This window comes from Ranitomeya variabilis, chromosome 4, assembly GCF_051348905.1.
Source record: "Ranitomeya variabilis isolate aRanVar5 chromosome 4, aRanVar5.hap1, whole genome shotgun sequence".
Lineage (NCBI taxonomy): Eukaryota > Metazoa > Chordata > Amphibia > Anura > Dendrobatidae > Ranitomeya > Ranitomeya variabilis.
In genome coordinates, this window is record NC_135235.1 from 149,701,114 (window position 1) to 149,716,560 (window position 15,447).

At 44.8% G+C, this 15,447-nt stretch overlaps 1 protein-coding gene across 4 annotated transcripts in view; it reads left to right on the top strand.

Annotated features, from left to right (window-relative positions):
* The window catches only part of BMPR1A (bone morphogenetic protein receptor type 1A), a 149,041-nt gene that overhangs the window by 57,630 nt on the left and 75,964 nt on the right, over nucleotides 1–15,447 (top strand). For all 4 annotated transcript variants that reach the window (XM_077259325.1, XM_077259324.1, XM_077259321.1 and 1 more), the window contains one exon: nucleotides 3,187–3,305. The gene's annotated coding sequence lies outside the window, so the exon portion shown is untranslated. The remainder of the gene's footprint in view (nucleotides 1–3,186; nucleotides 3,306–15,447) is intronic.

The following is a 15,447-nucleotide window of genomic DNA, read 5'->3' on the forward strand; positions in this document are numbered from 1 at the left end:
GCAGACAAGGTCTTGGCAAGGAGGTAATTTTGAAGGCTGACAGAAACCTATTTGGCCAGATGATACTTGTAGCTGAGAACAGAAAGCTACAAATGAGTGATGTCTTGACTCATCCCCTGGGTCCATTGCCATGGGCACTTGCCAATGGTGATGGGTCTATCCGCAAGACCAACAAGGCTGCCCTCGCAAGGGAGTTGGAGAGGAATGCTCGTCCTGCAGAAGTGATCCCCGAGCCCTCTGCAACCATCATTGATGGGATGAGCCTGGTTCAGAAACTGAAGGGAAACAATGCAACATTTGGCCAGCTAGCAGGCACAGCAATGAGTCGCGCTATCCATGAGGGTGCTAAGAGCAAGCGCATTGATATTGTCTTTGACGTCTACAAGGAGACATCCATCAAAGATACAGAAAGAGTCAACAGATATGAAGGCACAGGGATCCATTTCAAGAACATTCAACATGGGCACAACATCCAGCAGTGGAAAAAGCTTCTAAGTAGTTCCTCCAACAAGGCAAGTCTCATAAAGTTTCTGGTAGAAGAATGGAAGGCGAAACACCACAGGGAGAAGCTTGAGGAGAAGGAGCTGTATGTCACATGTGAGCAGCTCTGCTTTAAGATCACCAAAGAACAGTGGGAAGAGGCTGCTGACCTTAAGTCAAATCAAGAAGAAGCAGACACACGCCTCCTTCTCCATGCTCTTCATGCAGCAGAATCTGGTTACAAGTCGGTCATCATCACTTCGGAGGATACTGATGTCATGGTCCTGTGTCTGGGCATGTGCCACAAAATCCCATCCCACCTGTTCCAGAAATGCGGTACACAGAACCGGACAAGATTCCTGGATATCACCACTCTGAGCCGAACATTGGGAGGCAGCGTATGTGATTCATTGATTGGTATGCATGCATTTACAGGCTGTGACACCGTCAGTGCATTCGCTGGCCGTGGGAAGATGACGACACTCAAGCAGTTGAAGATGAACAAGACATACCAGGATGCCTTTCAGGAAGTTGGTCGTTCATGGGAAGTGTCTACCGAACTTTTTGAGAAGTTACAGGAAATCACCTGCCACATGTACCTGCCAACTACCCAAACAACTGAGGTAAACAGGCTCCGTTATCAGCTGTTCTGTGCCAGACGTGGAGTGGTAGAGTCAAGTCAACTCCCTCCTTGCCAGGACTGCCTTTTCATGCATGCACTGCGTGCAAACTACCAGGCTGCGATCTGGAGGAGAAGTCTGCAGAGCCAGCCATGGGTTGCAAACCCAACAGACTGCGGTTGGATGATAGATAACGACGGAAAGCTTGTTGTCAAGTGGATGCAAGGGGCACCAGCACCAGAAGCTATTATACAGCTACTGTCCTGCAAGTGTGTGCGGTCATGTGAACTTCCTCAGTGTACTTGCCTCAGCAATGGCCTGAAGTGCACAGACATGTGCAGATTACAGACATGCCAGAACAAGGGTACTGAAGACGAGCCAGTAGAACAACAGTCAGATTCAGAGTCCGATGTTGAAGATATTATGGAGTAACATATATATATATATATATATATATATATATATATATATATATATATGCACATGACATGTTCAGTGTGTATTTACATAACTTGGATTAAATTTTGTTACAAATACTACATCTAGTCACTCCGGGTGGTACCGATATCGTCATATTTGGTTCTTGGCTCATGCTAAAATTCCTGTGGAACACCTAAAGGGTTAACAGTTTTTAAAAATGAGTTTTGAACAGCTTGAGGGGTGTAGTTTGCAAAATGGGGTAATTTATGGGTGGTTTCTGTTATGTAAGCCCCTTAAAGTGACTTCAGAAGTGACTTGGTCCTTTGAAAAGTGGGTTTTGCTGTAAATGTGAAAAATTGCGCATAAAACTATAAGCCCTATTACGTCGTAAAACAATAAGGTTTCATTTTCAAAATGATGCCAATATGAAGTAAACATGTGGGGAGTGTAAATTAATAACTATTATGGGGGGTATCAGTATTTTTGTAAAAAGCAGAGAATTTCAAAGTTAAAAAATTGCCGATTTTTCCAAAATTTCCGAATATTTAGCATTTTTTTATATAGAAAGGTAAAATATATTGACTCCCATTTAGCACTGACGTGAAGTACAATATGTCACGAGAAAACAATCTCAGAATGGCTTGGATAGGTGAAAGCGTTCCAAAGTTATTAGCCCATGAAGTGGCACAGGTCAGATTGGCTTAGGCACTTGGGTACAAATAGGCCTAGGGCTGAAGGGGTTAATAAGCTACGTATATGTAAGGGCTATCATATCAAAAAATAAACTACAGACATGCATCTACCTAAAAATACCAAAGAGAATTAGTCACTCCGCTTGGTACCGATATCGTCAAATTTGGTTCTTGGCTCATGGACTAATGGGGAAGTATAGACCTTGTGACAGATTCCTCTTAATTTGGGCCAGCACCACCAACCTCATGTTGTCATCAGATGTGACCTGCTAGCTCTGTGGTTGTCACCCAGCTTTCCACAACATGTTGGCGACCTCTAGGACTCCTTCATGCTGTTAGTTTTAAGCCACAGCTGTCTTACAAACTGGTTGAAGGCATTTTTTTATGTTTTGATATAGTTTATTTGTGGAATCACATTTGATTTTTTTTTTTGTTAAAAAATTCAGGTTAGTGAAGGTTGTCGAAGTAACAGAATAGTCACTTGTGTATTTTTTTTTTTCTCTCTTCAGTTTTTCAGTGAGTTTAGCCAACAAATTTTTAAAATGAGGTGTCAGCACTAAAATATGTTCAGAGGAATCTCCATTGTATATATTCTGTAAGCGCTGATGCTCCTCTATACCCTCTGCAGGGTTACCGTCCCGTGGTGTCTGCCTCAGAGGAAACAATTGCAGGTTACAACTGACCTATTCTAATGGATTGGAAAAAAGGAGGTTGGTAACCTTGGGAGGAGGCCACTGGGATCCTGGAATTCTTCTTTAGTCCTGCCATGAGTAGATAAGATTACCCACTGGGTGGAGCAGCCCCATTATTGCAGGCTTCCTATTTTTCAATTTGAAGTGATTTGTGCTGTTTGTGTCTCTAGTGTTACATTGGACTGTATATATCTGCGCTAAGCAAGATCTGACAGGCTGAATACTATCATATTAAAGTGTGTTTATGCCTTTCTTACATGCCTTGTTTTTACCTTTTTCTAGGTTTGCAAAAATATGCATCACTTTTACACCTCTTTGGAGTTAATGAACAGGAAATACGGGTAAAATCGCTGATTATCTCTCAGAACTTGGTTTTCCCAGTGCCTGAAGAGTTGGGGAAGGTAAGCAGCATGTCTCATAATGAGTAATACTCTTACAATGCACAGTCTGCCATTTCTACATTAAAAGGAACCTGTCATGTTGTATCTGCTGTCCGATCTGTGCACAGCACAGTATAAATGTGGAGGAGCTGAGCAGAATATTGGAAAAGAATCAGTATAACTTGCATTTATTCATTCCTGGCGTTTATATGTATAGCGGTCCAGTAGGTGGTCCTACTATTGCATGTAATGTCATCCAGGGAAGACTGGGAACCATTAAATTTAGTGCCATAGTTCAAGTCATTATCAAGAATAGGTATGTCCTTCATCAACTTAACAGCTCATTCAGACATCCATGTAAATCGTTCCGAGATTGGACCGTGGATCTCCCGACCTGAGCATGGCATTCATAGAAATGGCTTTGTGAGAGCCACGACCAGTCTCTGTGTTAGCAGTCCATGCTCAGACTGATTGGCACAGACGCCTGAATAAACCTTAAGACATGTCCTTTAACAGGATTGTCTTGTCTTAGAGTTTTTCTGTGGTTTTCTTTTTTTTTTTCGTTTCTTCCCAGAATCGGCACCACTTTGGTCCATGTGCTGGGTGTTCTGTTTCGCTCTTGTACGTGGCCTGTCTGGAACTGCAGCGTATGGCTTTTCCACTAATTAGTGATAGCAGTTGCCTGGGACATACACATTGATGATCCATAAAGTGTAGTGCTCATCAGTGGCCACTAAACAAGGTCGGCGCTGTGCTATTTCGCTTCATGCATTACTTGCATGGGAAAACTACAAGGGCAGATATCGGCTGAATAAGGGGCTGCAGGGTCTCGGATCCCCCAGCAATCTCATGTTGATCTATCCTACATATGCTATATTTCAATATGTAAGTGCGTCCCCTTTAACAATATTCAACTGACTAGTTGTGAGCTGCAGTATCAGACACAGCTCACAGATAAAGGTGCAGCGGTTTAGTTTAAAAACAGACATTTAAGAAAAATAAAATAAAAATCTGCGAAGGCCCTGACAGTTTCATTACAAATGTGTACTTACCGGTACTTCTGTTTATGCAATGTAGTGACTTTTTGTTGTTCTGTTGCGCGACTGCTGACTGACTGCGTCTCTGATATTTTTATCAGCAAGAATAGCGCAGTCTGCAGTGTTCCCATTTTCAGTATCTGCACTGATTGTTGTTGATGAACGTGTCAGAGGCAGAAGACTCCATTCTTCATCTGTCACCTAATTTTGCTATTGGGGTAGCCTAGTAGCAGCTCAGGGAGTTAAGCTGCAGAAACTGTTTTATGATCATTCCACTGATTTGCTGCCGATTGGGATGCATTGTGAAATAATCTAATATATAATTGCCAATCGTCTCTGTTACAGCATCTGGCGATTGTGTCACTATCCCACAGTCCACTGCGGCTGGAAGGCCACGAACTGTGCCTCCACAAGTGACAAAAACGGCACCGCTGTTCCGTCGGGAGATCAGCGGCGCATCTCCCGCCACAGGGAGGTCAGCTAGCACTGCTCATCTCCCGGCTGCTCATCTCCCAGCTGCTCGCATCGGGACTACACCGACCACCATATTGGAACGGGATTTATATCCCCCGCCAAGCCGCGCAGCACCGCTCATTGGCTAAGCGCCCCTGGCCGTGTGGCTTTGGCGGGGGATTCAAATCCCGCACAGCACCACTCTTTGGCTCAGCCGGCGGGGCGGGGTATTTGAATTCAAAACCCCCCGCCGGCTGAGCCAATGAGCGTTGCCGTGCAGGATTTGAATCCCCTGCCAAGCCGCGCGGCACTGCTCATTGGCTGAGCGCCCCTGGTCTCAGCCAATGAGTGGTACGGGATCCCGCGAAAGCCGCAGGGCTCCGCTCATTGGCTGAGCCGCCCACCGGCTGAGGTTTGGCGGGGGATTCAAATCCCGCACGGCACCACTTATTGGCTCAGCCAGCGGGGCGGGGTGTTTGAATCCCACGCCGCTCATTAATCAGATGTCCAGACCTTCCTCCTTTGGCGGAACCTCTGGATATCTGCAGCTGTGTGCTATGGCGTCCGTAGTATTCAGTGCATGGGTTTAGCATATATGCATAAAATGGCTGCCCCACACACAGATAACTATGCATTTCTTACCCACTTGTTGATTCCTCATCACAAAGATTAATTGCCATCTCCCTGGTGGTCTCTGGCAGAAATCGCCCCCTTTATTGGCCCCTAAAATATACTGGTGCAACGGAAATCTGTTGGAGTTCAGCTATCTACAGACGGCTCAGTGTTAAGTGGTTACCATAACGGATAGCGATTCGTGTTGTTTTATTTTCATCAGTTTGGTTCCTTTTGTGGGTCATAAACCTTGGTGAGATGTACACACAATGGAAATCTGAAAACTGCCAGAGGCCACATGCATTGGAAATGCTATCAAGAGACAACCGAAAAAGAAAAAAAATACTATACACTTTAGAAAAAAAACTCAAGCTTCTTGATATGTCTTCTACTTGAAAAACTTGATGGAACTCCACCAAAAATCATCTGTCATGGGCCCGTAAATATGACTGTCACAGCAGAAGCCTTTGATATCTGCACCTTTGGTGGATGTTACTTTAATGTGTGTTTTTCTGACTGTAGGCAGAAAAGCAGCACAGTTGCAAATGTTTCTGCACCAATGCTGTCCCATAGCCACATACCATACTGAAAGATAACAATGACTGGTGGAGGAATGGGTGGTAAGATGATCTGTCTTCTGGACAGAGATGTCTTCCTGCGCACAGCATCATATCTGGCTGTGTGCCGTTAGTTGATCTGTATCTGTGGTTCAGCTGATGTTCTGATATGGGACATCTGTGTCCTTGGTGCAGCTGGCAGCATTCATCTGCACTTATCGTACAAGCTGGCTGGACTGATTGCAGTAAGGAGGTTTCTTTATGGAGTTTTCAAATATTTAGAAAAAAATGCGTTTGATTTTTTTCTTTGTTTGTTTGTTTTGTTGAGTGTAAAAATTGTTCTGCCAACTATTCTTCCCTGGTTAAGGTTTTGTAATGTTTTTGGATAATACAAAGTAGTTGTCACATTCAAGATCCCTGGAACCAGTAGTGAGGTGGTGGGAATGGGGAGCTGGCACCGTGATTGACTGAGGGATGTTGGGTAGAGATGGGCGAACCCGATCTGTAAAGTTCAGCGTCCGTACCGAACACCTACTGTTCAGGTACGGACACCGAACATGGACTTCATCATGAAGTCCGTGTTATTGTTCGGATTTGGATGCCCAAACATCGGGTGTTTGTCACACTGCCGCGCTGTCATGCACATGACGAACACCACTTCTGATCGGTGGTAAAATCATCCCTGCCGGTCAGAGATCCATGGTTCCCACGCTGTCAAAAGATAGTGTGAGCGCTCAGCTGTGATCGGAGGTATAAAGTTTACCTCCGGTCACTGGTGTCAGTGGATGGGACTACTGCTCCCATGATCCGACACTTGCTGCCGATAATAACGGTGAGAGCAGGAGCAGCTGTATTCATTAACCGGCTCCCGCGCTGTAAATAAATAATTAAATTTAAAAAACGGCTTGGGTTCCCTGTATTTTTGATAACTAGCCAGGCTAAACTCACGGCTGGGGGCTGCAACCCTCAGCTGTCAGCTTCCGCTAGGCTGGTTATCAAGAATAGAGGGGTCTCCACGCTGTACTTTTTAAAAATATTTACATCATTTAGGAAAACAGCATCCCCCTCCCATTTTTGACAACCTGCCTTGCTAAAGCAGACAGCTGGGGACTGGTATTCTCAGGCTGGTAAGGGACCATGAATATTGGGCCCCCCCAGCCTAAAAATAGCAGCCCGAGCTGCCCGGAAGAGGCACATCTATATAAGATGCACCAATTCTGGTGCTTTGCCCGGCTCTTCCCACTTGCCCTGTAGCGGTGGCAAGTGGGGTTCATATTTGTGAGGTTGCTGTCACCTTTGTATTGTCAGGTGACCTCAAGCCCACAGCTTAGTAATGGAGAGGCGTCTATAAGACATCTATCCATTACTAATCCTATAGTTATATGGTAAATACACAGCCTGAATAAAGTCTTTCATTAGAAATAAAACAAAGCACACTTTTACTTTTTTATTTAAAAATAGCAAACACCGTTATACTCACCAAACTCCTATTCCACCGAAGCCCTTGTTCTCCTGTAATAAACCAAAAATAAAAAAAAACAACAGTATCCCTTAACTATCTGTTGTTCTGTCCCACGCCGTAATACATGTCTGGGGGAAAAACAGTTTTCAACCTGGACGGTGCTAAGATGCGACCGTCCAGGCTGAGAACCACGGTGAATGAGCTGCTGCGAGTGCAGACTTCGTGACCGGCGATGATGTCATCGAGGTTACCTCCGGTCACCGAGGCTGCGTTCCCAGCCGGGCTGAAATTGCCTCCAGATGGCAAGTAGAATGATTGCCAATTCTCCCTAAAATTTGCAAATAATACCAAATTTCCAGCCTTTCCTCCATTTATGTCTAATTCCACTTTACTTTGAATGTAAAACTCATTTGTCCACTGTGCAACAAATTTGCTGCTTAATTGCTAAACGTGTCTCTGTAGCACATTGTGTACACACACAATACTATTAAGCAGCTGACACACGCACGCGCACACTGTACTACTGAGCATCTGACGTGCTTACTGTAATGCTGAGCATCTGACGCGCACACTGTACTACTGAGCAGCTGACGTGCATACTGTACTGCTGAGCATCTGACGCGCACACTGTACTACTGAACAGCTGACACACACTACTAGTGAGCAGCTGGCGCGCGCTCACACACTACTAGTGAGCAGCTGACTCGCGCACGCACACTACTACTGAGAATCTGACACGCACACACTACTACTGAGCAGCTGATGCGCACGAACACTACTACTGAGCAGCTGATGCGCACGCGCGCTACTACTGAGCAGCTGATGCGCACGCACACTACTACTGAGCAGCTGATGCACACACACACTACTGAGCAGCTGACGTGCACGTACACTACTACTGAGCAGCTGACGCGCACCCACACTGCGCACTACTACTGAGAAGCTGACACGCACACACTACTGCTGAGCAGCTGATGTGCACGCACACTACTACTGAGCAGCTGACGCGCATGCACACTACTACTGAGCAGCTGATGTGCACGCACACTACTACTGAGCAGCTGACGTGCACGCACACTACTACTGAGCAGCTGATGTGCACGCACACTACTACTGAGCAGCTGACGCGCATGCACACTACTACTGAGCAGCTGACGTGCACGCACACTACTACTGAGCAGCTGATGCGCACGCACACTACTGAGCAGCTGACGCGCACGCACACTACTACTGAGCAGCTGACGTGCACGCACACTACTACTGAGCAGCTGATGCGCACGCACACTACTACTGAGCAGCTGACGCGCACGCACACTACTGAGCAGCTGACACGCACACACTACTAGTGGGCAGCTGACACGCACGCACACTGTACCAGTGGGCAGCTGACACACATACACGTGCGCACACTCTACTGCTACTACTCAGCAGCTGACACACACACTACTGCTACTGAGCAGCTGACACATATACACACACTACTGCTGAGCAACCATAACCGGATTTAACCATTGCTGCTCCATTTCATGGACACTTCTGTTTTCAAAGTGCACAGAGAAATGTGGGACCTCTGGTAGCAACTCACACTTGGAAACATCCCTTGACCACTGGTTACTTTCTCTGACTCCCACCCCTCTGTCCCTATGGCCCACGCTGCCTCCTTCATACTCCACAACTTGGAACATCTCCTTTTCCAGCTTGGTGCTGCCATCAATGCCAGTGCTCAGAATTAGAGCTTCATACTGCAGCCAGAAATGTGTGAGCTAGAAGATATATGCTGGGGCGAGATATTTTTATATATGCTGGACAGTAGGGGGAATATGACGTGATATGCTGGACCATTAGGCTATGTGCACACAAGTGTCTACAAGACACCTATTCATTACTAACCCCATAGTGATATTGTATAAAATACAGACACCCAGAATAAATTCCTGTATTTGAAATAATCACACACTCCTTTATTGAATCTAAATTGACCATACTTACTGAACGCCTAATCCCCGAAGCACTCGTCTCCTGCAAACAATCAAAAAATAATAAACCAACATATAATACTATCCTGTCCGACGTAGTCCACTTAATACTGAGTGTCCCACGGCGATCTCACATGTAGAACATTCATATTTGGAGATGTGACTGCTCTACCCGGCTATACGCTGACTGGAGGTGATCACTCCCGCAGTTTATCACTGCGCTGCTGTGAGAGTTCACTGGAGTTCATTCGCTCCGGTGCTCTCACTTCTACCGCTGTGTGAGAACTTTCCCACGCAGCGGTGCTGTAAGTGAGAGCATCGGAGCTGATCAGCTGATGAACTCCGGTGAACTCTCACGGCTGCTCAGTGATAAACTGCGGGAGTGATCACCTCCTGTCAGTGTATCGCCAGCGGCCGGGTGAGATCGACGTGAGACACTCGGTATTAAATGGACTACGGAGGAAAGGTGAGTATATGTTGGTTTATTATTTTTGATTGTTTGCAGGAGACACAGGCATTGGGGATTAGGCATTCGTATGTATTTTGTATGTGAATATGTATATAATTATGTAAATGTTTTGATTTTTATTTATTTTTTTGTACAATTGAACACAGGCACTGGATGATGAGACTATTCTCCCATCATCGACTCATGCTATCTCTGTTATATGACAAAAGACGCAGCCGGATAGTAGTGGTAGTCCCATCAGACGATGCCTGAGTACACACGTCGCATGAGTACACACACAGACACATGCACATATTCCCCGCCCACACACAGAGACACACACATATTCCACTGCGCAACAAATTTCAGGTAAGTTCTTGTACCCTGAGAAAATTTTATTGTATCTTATAGATTTTGATATGCTGAACACGAATATGTGCTCCAAAAGTCTGTATCACGTACGGTTTTTAACCCCTTCATGACCTATGCTTTTTTTGATTTTTCATTTTTCATTTTTTGCTCCCCTTCTTTCCAGAGCCATAATTTTTCTTTATTTTTCCGTCAATATGTCCGTGTGAGGGCTTATTTTTTGATGGACGAGTTGTCGCTTTTAATGATACCACTTTTCTGCAGATCCGTTCTTTTGATTGGCCGTTATTGCATTTTAATGCAATGTCTTGGCGACCAAAAAATCTTAATTCTGGCATTTTGATTTTTTTTACCGCTACGTTGTTTAGCGATCATGTTAATTTTTTTTTTTTTTTTGATTGGGTGATTCTGAACGCGGCAATACCAAATATGTGTAGGTTTGATTTTTTTTATTGTTCTATTTTGATTAGGGTGAAAGGGGGGTGATTTGAACTTTTCTTTTTTTTAATATTTTTAAACACTTTTTTTTTTTTTTTTTTTAATTCTTTTGGCATGCTTCAATAGCATCCATAGGAGGCTAGAAGCTTCCATAGAGCGATCGCCTCTGCTACATAGAGGTGATGCTCAGAATTACGGGATTGCTATGAGCGCCGACAACGGGGTCATGACCGCGGTCATCGCTGCACGTATTTCCAGACCGGCTCCCGGAAGTGCATGAAAATGCCCGCTGTCAGTTGTGTGTGGCTATGCCCACCATGCGGGAAGTAAGGCTAAGTGCACACGTCGCAGAATTGCCGCGGAAATTTCTGCGGCAATTCTTCAACTCCTGCCGCGGGTATATCGCATGCGGAATTGGCATGCATATTCCTGCTGTAAAAACTAGCGTTTTGCAAGCATAATTAGCTTGCAGAATGCTAGCGTTTTCCAAGAGATCTGTAGCATCGCTTGGAAAACTATGCAGCATCAATAATAAAAGATATAATGTTAAAAATAATAAAAAAATTTAAAAAATGGTTCTCACCTTCCGAAGGCAGCCGATCTCCTCAGCGGCCTCCGTTCCTATAGATGCTTTGTGTGCAGGACCTGCGATGACGTCACGGTCGCGTGACCGCGACGTCATCGCAGGTCTTTCACACAAAGCATCTATAGGAACGGAAGCGGTCGCATGCACCGCTGAGAGGCGGGAAACTCCGGGGCCATCAGAAGGTGAGTATATCACTATTTTTTATTTTAATTCTTTTTTTTTTTTTTTTTAACAATTATATGGTGCCCAGTCCGTGGAGGAGAGTCTCCTCTCCTCCACCCTGGGTACCAACCGCACATGATCTGCAGATCAATGCATTCCTAGGTGTACGGAATCCCCACGATTCCGCACAAAGAATGAACATGCTGCGTTTTTTCTGGAATGCGATTCCGCTCAGGAAAACAATGCAGCATGTGCACAAAAAATGCGGATTGCGTTGTATTAAATAGAATGCTTAATGTGAGCGTTTTTTTCGCATTTTTATAGCGAAAAACCACAAAAAAACCCACGAAAAATCTGCTACGTGTGCACACAGCGTAAGCGGATCATGTGCGGTTGGTACCCAGGGTGGAGGGGAGGAGAATTGAATAAAAAAATTGTGATATTCTCACCTTCCGGCGGCCCTGGCAGTCTTCCCACTCCTCTCGATGCTCCCGTTCCCAGGGATACTTTGCGGCAATGATCCCAGATGACTTAGCATCACGTGAGACCGCTACGTCATCACAGGTCATTGCCGCAAAGCATCCCTGGGAACGGAAGCATCGTGAGGAGCGGGAAGGCTGCCACGGCCGCCGGAAGGTGAGAATATAACGATTTTTTATTTTTTTTAATTATTTTTAACATTAGATCTTTTTACTATTGATGCTGCATAGGCAGCATCAATAGTAAAAAGTTGGTCACATTTGTCAAACACTATGTTTGACAAGTGTGACCAACCTATCAATCAGTTTTCCAAGCAATGCTACAGATCGCTTGGAAAATGCTAGACTCTAGTAAAACACTAGTATTTAGCCGGAAAACATGCCAATTCTGCATGCGTTTTACCCACGGCACAGTTGTGGAATTGCTGCTGAAATTTCCGCTGCAATTCTGGACATGTGCACATAGCCTTATAGTTAAGTCTAGGATGTAAGAAGCTGCAGAAGAGAACCTTCATATATGGTTAGGATCCTTAGAGGGGATGTCCAGTGAAGATAATTTATCACCCATCACCACTCTAGGCGTGCGTGTTAAGAGTCCTGCATTTGGTAGGCTTTCAGAGGGAGGGAGCTAACCGTCCGATCTGCAACGTCAAGGGCCTGATTGTTGTAATGGCAATCTGAAATAGTCAAAAAAATTAAATGAAGAAGTCTAAATAAAAAAGAAAAGTAAACATATTTGGTGTCACTGCATCGATGAAACTGTCATAGTAGTTAACCCCTTCAGTGAACACCGTTAAAAAAAAAAAAAAAAAAAAAAAAAAAGGGCCAAAAAACATCATATCGTTGAACAAAAACAAGAATAAAACACAATCGAAAATTCAAATAGAAATAAAAATGGTATCCGTGAAAATGTCATCTTGTCCTGCAAAAAACAAGCCACCATACAGCTCCATCAATGGAGAAATAAAAATCTCTCCGAATATAGCGATGCAAAAAAGTTTTTTTTTTCCGTAAAATAGTTTGTGTGAAAGTGGCAAAACATAGAAAAAGAGATATCTAAATGTGGTATTGTTGTAATCTTACTTAGCCGAAGAATACAGTTGTCTTATGACTTTTACCACACGGTAAATACAGAAAGAAGTAACTGAGAAAGAAAAAGCGCAATATGGTCTTCTCTAATGACAAAGGGGTGTCAGGTAAAGGAGAGAATACCCTCACTTTGCTAGGTTGCTGAATGGCAACACATAACGGGCATAGAAGAGCTGCTGCACAGATACCGGTCAAGAAGACGACCATAAATACATAGCGAAGACGGAGGTATCACTCATGCGCTTGGTTTGCCTGATGAAGAGATCCTGTGTGACCTCGAAACACATTGACTTTTAAACCTGTTTAAATGTTTTAACTTCACCGATATTTTGATATCAGCAGCGCATGGGTGATACCTCCGTCTTCTCTCTTTTTACCACACGTGAGAGACATTAAGAAAGCCCCCAAAAATTGTATTGCTGTCTTCTGTTCGTTTTGCCCCAACAATTGGAATAGATAGTGATGGAAATAATGCTCGAAAGTGATACCTATAAAAAGTCAACTCGTCCTACAAAAGAGCCCTCTCATGACTCTCATCAGAAATATAGAAAAATTATAGCTCTCAAAATTTTGACCTTAAATATTTTTTGCAATAATAAAAGTTTGTGTGACAGCAGCCAAACAATATGAATCTGTTATTGCTGAAATTGTACTGACCCAAAGAATAAACTTGTCTAATCACTTATACCACACAAGGAACTGCGTTAAAAATAAATAAAATCAAGTCTTCACCTGTTGATTTGTTCATTCTGTTTCCCAAAATTTACTGTAAGGCGTGGCTCAAATTAATTCTGCGCTCTACGCTGAGCTCTTACACTAATATTTCCATGTGAATGCCTGAAATACGTGATTCAGACTGAACCCCGGCAGAAGATTCCCTATAATGAGGCAAATTAAGGCACTGTGGATGCCGTCTGGCCTATGATCCAGCGGTGTCCATCTTTTAGGGTATGTGCACACGATGCAGATTTAGTGCAGAATTGGTGCAGAACTGCAGCAGATTTTTCTGATGCAGAAACGCTGCAGAACTGCACTGTGATTTACAGTACAATGTAAATCAATGGGAAAAAAAAAAAGCTGTGCACATGGTGCAGAAAAATCTGCGCAGAAACGCTGCAGATTTCAAAGAAGTGCACGTCGCTTCTTTTGTGCAGTTCTGCAGCGTTTCTGCTGCAGATTTTTCTGCACCATGTGCACAGCTTTTTTTTTTTTTCCCATTGATTTACATTGTACTGCACAGAAACTGCACAGAAACTGCACAGAAACTGCACAGAAACTGCACAGAAACTGCACAGAAACTGCACAGAAACTGCACAGAAACTGCACAGAAACTGCACAGAAACTGCATAGAAACTGCATAGAAACTGCACAGAAACTGCATCAAATCTGCAGATGCAGATTTAGTGCAGAAAATTCTGCACCACATTTCCTACGTGTGCACATAGCCTTAAGGTGTGTATAAAAGTGCAGTCGGCCACAGTTTTGTGCACCTCTGAAAAGGAGACAGCTGAACAGATGCCAGAGTAAATCTGCTGCCTCATTATAGTGAATGGATCCCTCAGGGGTTTCATGTGAATCATGTCCTTCAGAGATTTAGAAGGAAACCCCGATGTAAGTGCTCAGCGTAAAGCACAGGATGAATGTGATCCCAAATGTTATGTAAAATGTTCCCAATGAAAGCTTCAACTCAATCCACAAAAAAGCAAGTCCCCACTGAGGTCCGTCATCTGTTAGCGGAAAAATAGGGGGCTTCCACATTACACAAAGGCTATGGAAAAGCACCATGGCTCCTTGCCTAGAAAAAGAAATCCAGTGTTTCCAAAATGCGGTGACTTGAGGGGGTTTTCAAAGTTTAGCCACATTAGGTGCTCTGTAAATGCGATATGGCCAATTTTGTGCTGCAAAAGTTGAATTGCGCTCCTTCCCTTCTGAGCCCTTAAAAGATGGGGCGGAGATAAAAGATGGGGGCGGCACCTCTCTCCTCAGTTTGGTTTCCTGTTCCTGCAGGGAGCCTGCGACGCCGGAGGTATCTCTCGGGCAGTGCCGGTCTGGAGACAGAGGTCTGCGGCGGGAGCAGCTGGTCGGCGCGCGGGAGCGATGTGCGCGCATTACTCACGGTGGCTGTTGCATGGTGTCCGTCCCGCTGTGGGCTCCCCGGCGTTCGCTCCTGGCCGGAGACTGGACCGGGGAAGGGGGCTTGCCCATCGCTAGGCTGGTGCTGAGTGAATGGGACGACTTCCGGTCCAGACCGGAAGTGAAGTCGCACGCCGGGGGGAGCGGTGTGCTGACACTCCCAGGGGGAGAATGTTCAGGGACGCTCACACCGCTCTCACCGTATACTATTTAAAGAAGCACTACACAAGTAACGGTGGCATTAGCTTCTCTGACAATGGCGGACCCGACTGCGGAATCGCCGATTCCGGTGGACATCCCACAGACTCCCGTGGTACTGATGTGCTGGTAGGTGAGTGCCTTTGTAAGGCAAAAACATGTCA